Source organism: Sylvia atricapilla, chromosome 8 (genome assembly GCF_009819655.1).
Source record: "Sylvia atricapilla isolate bSylAtr1 chromosome 8, bSylAtr1.pri, whole genome shotgun sequence".
Taxonomy (NCBI): domain Eukaryota; kingdom Metazoa; phylum Chordata; class Aves; order Passeriformes; family Sylviidae; genus Sylvia; species Sylvia atricapilla.
Window position 1 is genome coordinate 334130 of NC_089147.1, and position 12732 is coordinate 346861.

General features: G+C 50.3%; 1 protein-coding gene across 5 annotated transcripts in view; it reads right to left on the reverse strand.

Annotated features, from left to right (window-relative positions):
• Positions 1-12732, reverse strand: part of INPP5A (inositol polyphosphate-5-phosphatase A) — a 188596-nt gene that overhangs the window by 152092 nt on the left and 23772 nt on the right. The gene's annotated exons all lie outside the window — the stretch shown is intronic.

Sequence of the window (12732 nt, forward strand, 5' to 3'; positions counted from 1 at the left end):
CATGCTGGGCAGGAGCTCTGGAATCACCAGGAGTGATCTGGGGTCCCACAGGCACAGCCTCCAGTGGGAGCTCAAAGCCCCAAAGCTCAACAGCACCCAGCAAGGATGGAGGGCCAAGGGAACACACCTGGCCAGGCTGGGGCTGCCAAGGGCTCCCAGGGAACACACCTGGCCAGGCTGGGGCTGCCAAGGGCTCCCAGGGAACACACCTGGCCAGGCTGGGGCTGCCAAGGGCTCCCAGGGAACACACCTGGCCAGGCTGGGGCTGCCAAGGGCCCATGGCACAGGGCTCCTGAGCCCAGGGAACACACCTGGCCAGGCTGGGGCTGCCAAGGGCTCCCAGGGAACACACCTGGCCAGGCTGGGGCTGCCAAGGGCTCCTGAGCCCCAGGGAACACATCTGGCCAGGCTGGGGCTGCCAAGGGCTCCCAGGGAACACATCTGGCCAGGCTGGGGCTGCCAAGGGCTCCCAGGGAACACACCTGGCCAGGCTGGGGCTGCCAAGGGCTCCTGAACCCAGGGAACTCATCTGGCCAGGCTGGGGCTGCCAAGGGCTCCCAGGGAACACACCTGGCCAGGCTGGGGCTGCCAAGGGCCCATGGCACAGGGCTCCTGAGCCCAGGGAACACACCTGGCCAGGCTGGGGCTGCCACGGGCTCTATGGCACATGGCTCCTGAGCCCAGGGAACACACCTGGCCAGGCTGGGGCTGCCAAGGGCTCTATGGCACATGGCTCCTGAGCCCAGGGAACACACCTGGCCAGGCTGGGGCTGCCAAGGGCTCCTGAGCCCCAGGGAACACACCTGGCCAGGCTGGGGCTGCCAAGGGCTCCCAGGGAACACACCTGGCCAGGCTGGGGCTGCCAAGGGCTCCTGAGCCCAGGGAACACACCTGGCCAGGCTGGGGCTGCCAAGGGCTCCCAGGGAACACATCTGGCCAGGCTGGGGCTGCCAAGGGCTCTATGGCACATGGCTCCTGAGCCCAGGGAACACACCTGGCCAGGCTGGGGCTGCCACGGGCTCTATGGCACATGGCTCCTGAGCCCAGGGAACACACCTGGCCAGGCTGGGGCTGCCACGGGCTCTATGGCACATGGCTCCTGAGCCCAGGGAACACACCTGGCCAGGCTGGGGCTGCCAAGGGCTCTATGGCACATGGCTCCTGAGCCCAGGGAACACACCTGGCCAGGCTGGGGCTGCCAAGGGCTCCTGAGCCCCAGGGAACACACCTGGCCAGGCTGGGGCTGCCAAGGGCTCCCAGGGAACACACCTGGCCAGGCTGGGGCTGCCAAGGGCTCCTGAGCCCAGGGAACACACCTGGCCAGGCTGGGGCTGCCAAGGGCTCCCAGGGAACACATCTGGCCAGGCTGGGGCTGCCAAGGGCTCTATGGCACATGGCTCCTGAGCCCAGGGAACACACCTGGCCAGGCTGGGGCTCAGGAGGCAGCTGAGTGCTGGGCACTACCTGCTGCTCCACACTGCACTCCTCCTCCCAGAGGCAAGGAGTCTGCCCACCAGGAGACTGGTGGCAGAGGCTCTGGTAGCTGAGGCAGGGCTGGTAAAAGCCACGTGCAGCCAGGACTTCAGGCATCACAGTGTGGTCCCAGCTCAGGTGAAGGCACCTGAAGACTCTTCTCCTGAAAGGTGACACTGAAGAAACCTCCTCCACTGCTGTGTGTCACAGCCAGGTATCCTGGAGCAAAAGCAAAGGTTTCGGGTTTGCTTTACACAGGAAGGATGGGGGGAAACCACCCACCAACAAACCAACTGAACACAGGAAGCCTCAGTTGTCCCACATATATTATTGCTGACACCTTGGTTATTCAGGAGCCAATACTTTTCCCTCCTACCCCCTTGGGATAGCCCAGAACAAGGTTGAGGTGCTACAATTGCACTTAACATGCAGTTGCTATAAGAGCAAAAATTCATGAAGAAAATATCTAGATGATTCTTTATGGTAAGAAGCATAAAAGGAGAAATAAGAATCTTCAAAACCATGGACAATTCAGAAGAAACAATTTTGAGAAACAAAATCCTGAAAGGAAAACAGTTTTGCTCAATTAATAGGACACTGCTGATGCAGTTTCAAGGAAGCCAAACTGATATATGCAACTGGAAATAACCATCCTCAGTATTCCCTTAAGTTTCCACAAAAGGCCATCAGACATCTGGCAGAGAGGCAAGCTTAGAAAGAAATAAATTGGCAGAGATGTGTGCAGCCCTTTGCAAAGTGTTTCATCCAGCCAGCTTCCGCAGAAGCAAAATCTCAAATGAAATACACAGATCCTTTATTACTGCTTTCAAAACAGATGTCTATTTAAACCTGGCATTTATATTCATTAGGAAAGCTACATAACAAGCAATACTGAAATGGTGATTTTAGATGTCTGTAATGCTGATACCTTCACATACTTATTTGAGTATATGAATCTTAGGGATTATGTTTGGGCCCCAATGACAGAAAAAAAGCTGTTGTTATATTGATCCATTTACAGTTGTAAGGTCCTTGGGCTTCTACATGTAAAAATTGGATATACACTCAGTGCTTCTGATTTCAGTCAGAACAACCTTACAATAATACACGAGGGCTCAAGCCTCCTGTCACAGTGGGAAAAAACCCAAAAAAACCCCAAAACAAACCAAAACAAAAAAAAACCCCACAAAAACAAACAAACAAAAACAACAACAAAAACAACAAAAACCCCACAAAAATCCCAAACACAGTATGTTTTGAAAGAGAATGTTTTCCTGTTCTCCCACCCCTCAGACATCAGTACATTTCATAGTATAAAATGGAATTTTAGCAGCTTTCATGAAAGAAGAAAATAAAGAGTAAACACATGGGATGAAACAAAAAATAGATTCCAGAGTGATTTGTGCCAAGTGATATTAGTTCACGTGAGGTTAGCAGTGTCAGAAAGGCAGCACTGATGGCAGTTGTGGAGTCGCAGAGCTGAGCACTCAGTGCTGGGCAGCAGCTCAGCATCCCCCTGAGGGACACCTGTCCAGCACTGCCCAGGAGCAGGGTGGGCAGCACCCCTGTGAGCACCCTTCCACCCCACCCTGGAAAGAGACTACGACAAAGGGCAGTCAGCAACTCAAAAGTTCATGGGCTACAGAGCTTTTTTCATTGGGGGAAAGGCAGGAGCAAGGCCCACTGCCATCACTGAGCAATCCTTCTCTTGCCAGCTCTTGGCTGAATTTCAGCTCCCCCAGAGGCTGAAGAGGAGACAGCCCCCAGCAGGGTGTGCAGGCAGGGTGTGATGCCACCAGCCCCCGTGGCCCCAGAGGGCAGGGGCAGCTCCTGGCAGGACACACTGCAGGCTGGCCCTGCTCCCACTGCCCCTCTGCAGCCCCAGCCTGCCCGGGATGGGGACACACGGTGACACCGTGTCACCTGCCGCAGGTGTCACCTGGACCGGGCTCAGTCCCTGCCCACCCTGCAGGTGCCCACTGCCGCCTCCAGGGACGTGGCCAGGGCAGCCCGAGGATGCAGAGCTGCAGCCCCCTGCACCCTGGCTTCCTTCACCAGGCAAAACCCCATCGTTCCTGTGCATGTAAACTCCTCGGGGTTTCACTCTGCCTTTTTTGCCATTAGCTTCAAAGTAAAAGTCAACTCTCCTGTGGGTGCGTTTCCACAGGAAATCCTGCCCCTTGTTCGCTCTTATCCTTAAAGAGAACCATTTCCTTTGGCTTGAAAGCAAACGGCCTGTAGCCCTGTGCCACAGTGAATACTGTTGAACACTAAATATAGACTCTGAAGGAAGGAAACATCAGGCAGACAACAGCAGCAAGGAGTGTGAGCGTGCAGTGCTGGATGAACACACTGCTAACACAAAACCTGCAGAATAACCAACAGTGAGATCACAGCTTCTCTTGAGTTTGAGGGGGAAAAAACCCACCGTTGCTGAAAATAAATTTTAAAAATATCTAAAGCAACAAAAGCATGCACAGATCGGGAAGACACCCTGCCAGCACTCCAGCCTCACAGGATCCTGACTGCTTCTCCTCGTGTTAATGGTTACATCCACTTGAGCATTTCACGTTTTTAAGCGTGTGGACTTTGCTCAGCTCTAAAAGCCTAGCGGTTGTTTTACTTTAGGAGGTGTCCCACACTGCACAGAACTCGGCATACACTGCCTGGTGTGTGTGATCACCCCACGCCCCAGCCCCACAGCTCCTCAGCCCAGCCACTCTCAGCTTTCCCTGGGAAAGGGAAACCTTATTCAAAACACCCCAAACTCAACCCTGTGTGCCCAACCCCACGAGAGAACCTGTGACACAAACAGTGGCATCCAACTCCAGTTCTGCCTTCGCCCCATGCTGCTGTTCCCACGACACAAGGCACCAGTGGGCAGCAGCGTAACCCAGACTGGGAGCTGCTGCACCCCTTTGATAATTTCCACTCCAACAACTGGCTGGGAAAGGAGGATGCTGGAGCTTGCCAATGCCCCAGCTCCCACTCTGGGACCTCCCAGTGGGTACCAAGTCCAGGCTCTCCTCCAGCCCCCACTGCCTCCAGCCCACCCTGCCTCTGGCAGCAGTGACCTCCCCTCCTGCACAGACTCCTTCCAGCCTGGCCCCACAGACAACTTCTGAGCTCCCACACCTCCAGCTCTACGTGCCAAGAGCCCTAAACAAGGAAAACAAAACCAACAGAGTACGTTCCTATTGTAAGACAAATGGGAACAAGCTCAAATTGAAGACCCAGTCCAAAAGTCTTTGCTTTTGCCCAAATAAAGGTCATCCAAGTACAACCAGAGGTCAAAAGATAAAGCCTAATTTGTTCCCTGGTCCCACTGTATACGGCCAAATGAGCCCCCTGTGCTCCAGAGCACAAGAATGAGTGAGGCAGCACTCCCAGCACAGCTCAAAAGTGCCACCCTGTTCCTGTCCCTGTTGACAGCCATTCGACACTTCTCCCTCTTTTCACATTAAGTGTTGATACACATTTATGCAGTTTCCATTTGTCTCCCGGCTGAGCTCTTCCAAAGCTGTTACACTCAGCAGGACAGTGCATTCCCCAAGGACCATTTCCCCAGCATCACTGTGGATGTGCCAGCCCAGAAGTGCTGTGACCACCCCAGAGGGGAGCACCCTTGGGTGCTCGGGGCACACATGAATAAAGGTTTACTGGTAACATGCATTTACAGTTGTGAACAGATTAATGGATTAATTAAGTTACTGTCAAACCAGTGTGACCAGTGGCTAGTGATGCAACAGGTATTTAATATCTAAACCCTCCTGGCTGCAAAGGGTCTGCTGAAAACCCAAGTGGTAGTTGTTACACATCTCTTTTGCAAAGAGAAAAGCTGTCACAGCAAGCTTAGGAAGAGCTGCTGGGCTTCCATCACTTCCCATCTGCATTTCCTGAACAATTTTCCAGGCTTTAGGCAAGAGGCCTTTTGTTTGAAACTAACCGAAAACAAGGACAGATATTAACAAAGGGTAATAACGTGTGTCATTTTCACGATTTTCAGTATAACTCCACAAAACAAAACCGGCAATTGAGCTAGAGCATCTCTGCCCTACAGCAAACCTCAAGCTTAGGGTGGGGCAGAATTAGGGCCCAAATCACCTTTCTGCAGATTTTCACTGACCACTGGCGAAGGGGAAGGATCACATCAGGCAGCGATTACAGAAATTATTACAGAAATGAGAGCACATTTGCAGAGTGCACCTGCTGAGGGTAAGCAGTCCAGGAGCTGAGGTTCCTGCCCTGCAGCCCCTCACAGGCATTTCCAGCTCCTGCATCGGCCGCCTCAGCACTCAAACCTTGCCTTTGTGTTTGGGAGTTAGACCTTTTAGGTTTATTCTTAAAGAAAATACCAATGGCCAGGTGAGTATCTCAGACGTCATTCCTATGAAAAATATGGCTTCTCACAATTTCTCTCTCTGTGGTTACACAGACTTGAAAGCATAAGTCAAGCATTTGTTAAGGTATAACAACCAGAAAGCAAACGAGTAAGACCTCAAATCTCCTGATTTCAGGTTTGTTGTCACAGTTATAGATATATATACCAGGCTGGAGTTGGCAGCTCCCCCAGTGCTGCCCCTGATCATCCCATGACAAGGACAGAAACACCTCAAACTCCAGCCCCAGGTGTGAAAGGACAACTTTATTCACTGCCTGAGCAGTGATCTGACAGGCTGCACAGCTGCAACCAGCTCCAAAGGACTCAGGTGCTACAAAAGGACTTTTCAAAGGGTTCTTTTTGTAAAATCAAAAGCAAATTTATTTGCCATGCTTTAGAAAACATCTTTTGTACGTGTGCTTGATATTCAGTGGCACCAGCTTCACATCAGCAAAGTCAAAGGGTAAAGCAGGGCAGTGAGCTGGACAAACAAGAATAAATTGCAGAAGTTCCATCCATAACGGCAGAAATGTGAAGCACCACGGTGGTCGGGAGTACAAAGGTTCACTGCTCAGGCAGAGGGTGAGGCAGTTTTAGCAGGCAGCTGAGAGCCCCAGGGCACCTTTCCTCCAAGGCTGCTGTGGTCTGCTCCCCATGTGCTGGCACCCTCCAGCCCCTGCAGCGGGACTCACCTTCTCAGGTGGCATTTCACAGGTAAACACCTGGCAGCTTCTTTCCTGTTTCTGTCTCCCATGGGAGCTTTCAGTGCAGCACACGCTGCTCAGCTCCCTGGGAGCCCGTGACACCCCAAATTACTGAAGGAGGGGTGCCAGCCCCAGTGGTACCCAGTGAGCCAGGCACTGCAGCCTATGCCCCAAGTAATCCTTTAGCTAGGAACACATAGATGTATTTTTTATAAATGCAAATACATGTTAAGGTTATATTAACTGTGAAGAATGTGAGTGTCCCGGGAGCTCAGCAGGCCAGAAGCCAGCACAGGAGGCTGTTGTCTGAGCACACAGGCTGTTAACTCCTCTCCAACCTTCAGCGTCCCCTGAAAGTTTTGTAGATTTTCACAAGGCTTTGTCCTGCACTAGAGCAAAACCATCTCCTGGCAAATCCAGTGTGAGAGCAATGAAGACAGGAAGCTTTGGCCAAGACCAGATAAACAAACCAAGCAAACCAGCAGCCAGTTTCCCACTATTGACACAGAATGTCCTGGCAAGGCTGAGCAAGCCACAGGGTTTGACACGAAGTTGGGCAGCTTATCCTCCCTCAGGGTAACGCAACATGAACCAAGTGCAGAGACATGACAAGGAGCAATCTCCTGTGAACCTGGCAGGCCAGACAGGACCTGTGTGAGCAGAGCCCAGAGGGACACAGGAGGTGGGGAAGCCTTGGACAGTAGCCAGGTGCAGAGCAACAAGCCCAGTGAGTCAGGGCAGCAGGATGAGCAGTGTCTGGGCACAGCATCAGCAAGGTCACGACTGAGCCTGAACTTGAGGACCCAGAAAAACACTGTCTGCACTGGGGTTGGTAGAACCACTCCTGTGGGACTCCCGAGGAGATCCTTATGATCATGGGGAAGTTGCTACTGGCAGAAAGCTTCATAGATAAACAGAGCAGAACAAAAATGACAAGACTTATCAATACACAAACCTACAGGTAAAGGAACAACAATAACAAAATATACACGCAAAACACCTGGAAGTGTTTTCCCCCAACTCATTAAATAGCACTTTGCTCTTCTACACCCACCTACAAAATTATTCACAAGACACGGCCAGGAATAGAGACTTCCAACCCAGAAGTTACATCTCCAGAATGTTTTTCCTCATTGTAACCATGTCTTGCTCAGGTAAGAGACAAGACTGCAGCCAGAGAATTGATGCATACATTTCCCCAGAACTACTGGACTCTTCCCAACCTACTGTACATCCACAGTCTGGCACACTGGACTTGAATAAAGCACATGCTTGAAAATTAAAATCCAAGTCAAGCGCTGCAAGAGCACGTATGCTGGAAGCTGCTTATCAGCAGGAAAAGTGTTCCAGAGAAAAGCGCTCCTTTTGTTGCACAACATTCACCATCCACTGCTGACTTTGGCAGGAACAGAGGGAAGGCATCCTCAGCTGAAAAAGTTACTTTCCAGCTCCAAGCCCCCTAGGATTAGAAGCAAGGGTGAGTCTGCCCAAGGCTGGGCCCTGGGCAGGGAGGTGAGCCCACGCTGGTGGGCAGCTTGCACTCCCTGTGACTTCCTGCATTTGCTGTGATCACACTGACTGCTAAGGGCTCAGACAACCCAATTCTGTGTACGAGAAATTAAAAAAGCCAAGCCTAAAGATCCCCTTTCCACAAACATGTTGTGGGCACGTTTATTCCACCAGGCTGGATCCAGCACTAGACCCAAATGTGTGGCATGGTGAAGCACCAGTGCAAACCCCCAACAACCAGCCAGCAGTAACACACTGCAGCCCAAACTCATCCTGTGTCCGTGGCTCCAGAAATTCAGAGCCACTATGGAAAATATCGTATATTTAAACCTAACTATTCAGAGATATCCTGTTTGCAGTGAGGTAACACCTCTATTTTTCTCTGTCACAAGGAAGTGCACTTCACCTAGTATCAACATTCCTCATGGCGCTGGAATGGCTCTTTTCCTGTTTAGGAAAATGGCCTTCAGCCTTCAATTAAACTCTGAGAAAAAGTAAGGACAACTTTATTGACTTTTTCTCCATGAAACTTTTGTCATATTTTGAAACATCCCAAACAAATTGTGGGTTACACTGGGAAAAGCCGCCTGATTTTCCTCTGATTCCCTGACAGAGGAGAAACTGCTACGGACTCATCACTGGCTACCATGGCACAAGGATGCATTTCAGGACAATGCTGCAGGTCTGGGGACACACCCACAAGGACAGCTGTACATGTTTTTACATTCTTCTCTAGGAGAGCTTTGGAAGCATGTATATATGCTGAAATATGTTAATTTTATTTAAAAAGCAAGGGTAACACTGTCCTTAAATACAGGATTGAGAATTAGGATTATCAACAGAATTGCCATTCCCTCGGGCTGGAGGCTGCCCCAGTCCCCAGGCTGGAGCTGCTGCCTCGAGCAGAGAGCCTACAGGGAGCATGAGGAGGAGAACGGGGCTCAGGAACCACCCTCCTCCTGCAATCCTGTGCATCAGACTCTCTATTATTGCCATTTTTCCTCTGTGCCCCACTTTTCTACATTGACAAACTGTTCTCCACCTCGTGGCACCAACACAATCTACAGCCCATTCCACAGGAAAAGAGTTATGGAAACTGTCAAAACCTAGAGCAAATAATTCACCATCACATTAATTTTATTTAAACAATAGCAACTGTTTCCATCCTTGAAACGGATTTCATTTTTCAGAGCAGCTCAGCACTAAAAGCTTGGTCTCTCACCAATCCCAGCCCTCCTGGAAGAGCGCAGCTGACATTTGCCAACACACCCAGCCCAGCAGCCCCACCGTGGGTTACCAGTGTGCCACCACCAGGAGAGAGCCCAGCCACACCCAGGGTCCCCCGAGCCCCTCTGACAGCACACAGGCACAAGGAGCTTTATCAGGTGGCCTGAATGCTGACTGAAAGTTCACATCCACACAAGAAATGGAATTTCCTCCAAGACCTGTACTCAACTGCTAGAATACTTCCTTTATTCTTAACGTGACGTACAAGTGAGGGCACTTCACTCGGTATTCTAAGAAAACAACTGAACAAGTGAAAATTCTCTTCCTGCCCTGTGCTTAGAGCCTTCTCACATGCCCAACTGGATTTTGTTTCCCTCTCAAGTTTTCACACAGATATTTTCCATAGTAACACAAAATTGACTCAACTGCACTTATAGGTTAATACAAATAACTGGAATTATTTATTAATGCACTCTTAGTTTCTGGTATATAGAGGCTGTTGTACACCTGTGTTGTATTTCTAACTGAAACTCAAAACGTTTGATACACTGGGATTAGCTACATCCATCCCTGTACATTGGCCAGCTTCAGAAGTCACCAGAGTCACATCAATACAGAAGCTTCAAACTTTCTCCCAAATCCCACAGCAAAACACCAGGTTTTTTATGTCCCTTTTTCTGGGGCTCAGGAGCTGAGTTTCCCCCCGAGCTGCCAGCACAGGTGTCCTGGTGTGACAAGGACACCACGAAGGTGCTGACACTGGCTCAGCGTCAGCTCACCTGCTTTGCCACTTACTCTATTTTGAGAACAGACAGCTCAAAGTGACAGGGCACAGCTTAATACATGCAAAATAGACCTGCTCTTGTTTGCAACCACAACCGGCCTGTCACAGATCCTTAAAGGCACACCAAATGTCTGAACCATGTCAGAACGCCAGAATTTTCCTCCCGTTCTCCGATTTCCAGTCTTAAATTAACAGGAGGGCATTAGCCATGGTGATGATCCCCAGTTGACACAGGTTAGAGTGCAGAGCACAGGAAATGATGCTGTGACACTCCTGGGGGCTCAGCAGGCTGCAGCCTTCCCTGCCTTTGAGTCTCCTCATCTCACTGATGCCTGAAGCTGCCTGTGCTGCTCCAGAGCCAACAGCCACAGCCCCCAGCAGAAACAGGGCGAGTGACAGGAGCCTGAGCATTGCCAGGGGAAGGAGGATACGGTGGTGGAGCACGGCATTTCCCCAGGGAGCAGTAACTTGGTTATCTGCAGCCTCTTCCTTCCAGCAGCCTGTGGGGCCACCCTGCAGCCCCCAGCACTGCTGGCTCTGGTTTGCTCTGGGGAGCTGCTGGCCCTGCCCCACAGCCAGGCTGGGCTCAGCCAGGGCAGCCTTTGGAGGGTTCCTGCTCCCAGGGGACAGCACAGCTCTGGCCAGATTTACACACACCCTCCTGTGCAGCCTGACACTCAAATCAGCCAGGATGGAAACAGAGTCACAGCCAAACCCCGGGTGGGGCTCCCTGAGCATCCTTCACACCGGGCTTCTCCCTGCACCATCCCACCCGGATGGGCTGTCAGCAAAGTGACCCAGGTCAGACATGCTCGACTCGGTTCTCCACTTCAGCTGGGACTTGGAGGCTGTAACTATATTTACAGCCCCATGACAGGAGTGTATATGGGCAGATTCTCAAATCCCAGCCACAGCACACAAGGACCAAAGTTAACCTGAGTACTTCACTACAGACTGGTAGAGATGGTGCTCAGGGATCTAAGGGATCTAACCAGGCTGGATTCCTGCAGATTCCCTGGCCCCAAAGAACACTGAGCCCATACCCACGGGGTGGCTGTACACCTGTACATCCACCTCTGTCTGCTGTGAGAAATTCAAGTCCTTGAGCTGCAAACCCTGGCACAGGCAGATTTCTGAGTGACACTCCTGGATGTAACATAAGACAAGCCACGGTACTGCTGGGACCTAATTACAGTGTGACACTGTGCAGGTTACAGGGAACAGCAGAGCAACAAGTGTGTGCTAAACCCAGCACTGCCAAGAGCAAGGTGAAGATTTCACTGACTTGTAAAAGCCAAGCAAGTTGATAGGGTCAAAAGTTAATGAAATACGTTTTATTTCCAATTATCTGCCATTTCAGGTTGGATTACTCTGCGGTTAAAGTATGAGCGAGAATGGTCTAAGAGCATTATTTCATATTTACAAAAAGAAATACTTTCATTTTTTAATTACACCCCCCACACACACACCCGGCTTCACCAGTATTTTTAAGGACTTTCCTAGAAAACTTGTATAGCTACGGATTACTCTTTTAAATTCTTCATTCACAATTCCAACACAACCACAAAACTAGAGACAAAAGCACTTCACTCAGTAGCCTGAGAACCCAGAGTCAAGGTTACTCAGGAAATACCTTCTAACTCCATCAGAGGTGATCCTGGAAGCAGCCCTAGGCTTCCAAGAACAGAAGGGTATTGTTGAAGGCAAGTGCCTGCAATTCAGAGCTCTTCAGCGGGGCTGTTGAACACACCAACTATTAACAGAAAGGAGCAGGAGAAAGAAAAGCATCATTGTTCCCACACTGACCAAATCTGGCATCTACTGTAAATACATGAGCAAACACTTAACAGCACAACGCCTTTGTATCTTCTGTACCTATGCAAACATCCCATTATGGTTTTACTTTCCTTTCAGAAGGCTCTCACATCCCAAAACATTCCTTCCTATCAATTTCTTGTTGACAAAACAAGAACAAAATCCTGATTTCTTCCCCTTACTGTTGATAGGAGTGAACCTGCCGAATCCTCTCAGAAGGAAACCACCAGGAGTGATGCACTCCAGCCTTAAAGACAGGTATTTAGCCCCCAAGATCCAGCTCCAGGTAGTCTGAACACTGCTGTTCAAATTCAACAGATTCTTTCTGAAACCACTGCTACCAAATGGTATAAAAGTGCAGAGACATAGCGTTTTTAACTGAAGTGTCATATCTTGTAAGTATGATTTAATGCATTAAACAGACATTTCCACCACAGGAAATACAGCAAATATACCAATTAAAATAATTTTTAAGTAGCAGGACAATTATTGAGGACTTGGCCTCCAAGTCCGTTTTGGAGCTTCTGAAACATTTGAATGTGCACTTCACCCTGTATTATCCAAGATACATTATTTGAGACACAAAGCTTTTAGCACAGAGCTCAACAGTGCCCAGGGCAAAGCTGGAGCAGATGCTCAGTGTCAGCCTTGCTGTTCCCAAGCAAACAGCCTCGTCAGGCTGCAGACCAGCAGGAGAGCAGTGAATTCCAGCTTGCTCCATCCAGGAAACCAGGGACATACAGCCATGAAACATCCCCAGATAGAGCTGTTTTCCCTTAGAGAGCATTAACCCTCAAACACTTCCCCACTCACTACAGATCCTATGAAATGCTTAAATT